Here is a 2,978-nt window from a genome sequence, read left to right on the forward strand (position 1 = left end):
AAAACTATGATGAAATATTAAACTGCCGGTAATTGAGTATATTGAACCAAAATATTCGTATGTTGTACGAATATAAAAAACATGTTTCTGCATTAGTACTTTATACGAACATATTAACTAAATTGTACGAATACAGAGATGTAGAATTGGTAAGTTTTAAAACCATACCTTCCTACAATATACAAAATTATTCGTACAGAGATTTGTTCTGTGCTTTACGAATGTGCTTCGTAAAATAAACGTAAGATTTCGTAAATTGTACTGAAAAAATGCCTTACGAAAGTCCTTTCGTTATATTTACATATGGCTCCTGAAATCTTGTTTCGTGTTGAAAAATGTGTTCGTATTATGAACGAAAGTTTCGTACATTGTACCACAGAATAAACAGTATACAGAAGACGCATGTCGACTATCCAACCAATTTGAATTTATGGCAAGAGCGGTGAGGCAAGCAAGGGTATCACAAGCGGCGCTGCCTCTGTTACTTTAGCAGTATTTCACTCGGCTGACGATGTTAATTCCATCGTCGCTATGACGACAAGATGGTAAGTACGTTTTCCATCACGATCAGCGTTGTCGTTTTGGTACAATTGTATATTTTTAAATACAGTTTTTCTAAATTTTAATATCTGATACTTTTTTGTTCCCAAATGCCGTATTTTGATACTTTCGGCTGGCAGAAATGAATTCTCGAAAACTATTAATAGTACTACTAGTCTAAAGGCAAATATTTTTTTTCTTGTTATTTGAAGTCTCACAATTTATATATAGATATTTATAAGTTGATTTGGTAACTCTTATAAGGGAAACACAACCCGGAATTTCTTTGCACACGCCACTGTTATAAATAGGACCCCTAAACCACACAATGGATGGAGGATGGTTCCGTGCGCAGAAGTGGAAAACTTTTGACTGCCATTCACCTGGGAGTGGCCAGAAGCGATTCTTGTGCGTACGGTTCAAATCGCAGCTCACAACGTCCGGATATTTATATCCACGTATCCTCTGGGTAGCAACCAAACACCCGTTTGGGAGCGAGCTAAAGTGAGAAGGCGTAAAACTTCGCGTGCGCTGGGTTTGGGTCCCGCCACGTTAAAACCCCGCCCAATGAAAAGAAGCAAACAGCCTCGGATGAGACCCCCTTTTTCTGATGACGACCACGGCAAACGTTTAAAGGACTATGATTTAAAGGTATGCACCTGGAATATCCGGACCCTTAATGGGGAAGGTGCCTCTGCCCGGCTGGTTGATGTCCTCGGGAAGACAAAGGCTGACATCACCGCCATCCAAGAAATGCGATGGACGGGGCAAGGTAAAGTAAGCGTGAAGCCTTGCGACGTCTACTACAGTTGCCACGTAAAGGAGCGCAAATTCGGTGTTGGATTCGTGGTAGGAGAGAGACTCCGTCGCCGAGTACTGGCGTTCACCCCGGTGGACGAACGTCTAGCCACAATCCGCATCAAAGCTAGATTCTTCAACATCTCGCTCATCTGCGCCCATGCCCCGACGGAAGAGAAGGATGAGGCGTCCAAGGATCTCTTCTATGAGCGCTTGGAACGTATGTCAAAATCGTGCTGGGCGATTTTAATGCCAAGGTGGGCAAGGAAGGGATCTTTGGCGCCACCGTCGGAAAATTCAGCCTCCACGACGAAACGTCCGATAACGGACTGAGGCTGATCGACTTCGCCGGGGCCCGAAATATGGTAATATGTACTACTAGGTTCCAGCATAAGAACATCCACCAAGCTACATGGCTGTCTCCAGATCGAAAAACGAGAAACCAAATCGATCATGTTGTGATAGACGGAAGGCATGCTAGAAGCGTTTTGGACGTACGTACACTCCGAGGGCCAAACATCGACTCGGACCCCTACCTTGTTGTAGCCAAGATACGCACCCGCCTCTGTGCAGCAAAAAAAGTGCGCCCAACAATGCAAGGAAAGCTTAAAGTCGAAAAGCTGCAATCACAACAGACTGCCAATTTATTCGCCACTCGACTCACACACCTGCTCTCTGAGAGCACTCTTCAACAATGCAACGTACGCGAGCAGTGGAACCACATTTCCCGATCATTAAGTACCGCCGCCGAAGAAGTATTTGGATTTCAGCGAGCCCGAAAGAACAACTGGTACGATGAGGAATGTCAAGAAGCCGCAGAGAAAAAAGATGCCGCCTACAGGGCCACGCTGCGATCGGGCGCAACGCGAGCCATGTGGGACCGTTATAGGGAACTGAAGAAGGAAGCGAGACGTATTTGCCGCAATAAGAAGAGAGAGGCCGAAATACGTGAGTGCGAAGAGCTTGAGATGCTGGCCGACAGGAAGAACGCCCGAAAATTCTACCAGAGGGTTAGGCGACTTACGGAAGGTTTCAAGACCGGGGCGAACTCCTGTAAGAACAACAATGGCGACCTAGTGACCGATGTCCAGAATATACTTGAATTGTGGAGGGAACACTTTTATAACCTACTGAATGGTAGCAGCGCTGAAAGTAGTGAGGAAGACGAACCCGAGTCCCCAGTCGATGATGATGGAGTAGCTGTCCCACCGCCTGACTATGACGACGTACATATAGCGATTACGCGGCTGAAAAACAACAAAGCTGCTGGACTTGACGGCCTGCCAGCCGAGCTATTCAAGTACTTCGAGGAGCTGATGAGGTGCATGCATCAGCTCGTATGCAGAATATGGTCAGATGAACGCATGCCCGACGACTGGAATTTAAGTGTGCTCTGCCCAATCCACAAGAAAGGCGACCCCGCCATACGCGCCAACTACCGCGGAATTAGCCTTCTAAGCATAGGTTACAAGGTCTTATCGAGCGTATTGTGCGAAAGACTGAAGCCCACCGTCAACGAGCTGATTGGACCTTATCAGTGTGGCTTTAGGCCTGGAAAATCCACCATAGATCAGGTATTCACAATACGCCAAATCTTGGAAAAGACCCGCGAGAATAGGATCGACACACACCATCTATTT

This window comes from Rhagoletis pomonella, unplaced genomic scaffold (assembly GCF_013731165.1).
Source record: "Rhagoletis pomonella isolate Grant_MI unplaced genomic scaffold, Rhpom_1.0 Rhpom_scaffold_00095, whole genome shotgun sequence".
NCBI lineage: Eukaryota > Metazoa > Arthropoda > Insecta > Diptera > Tephritidae > Rhagoletis > Rhagoletis pomonella.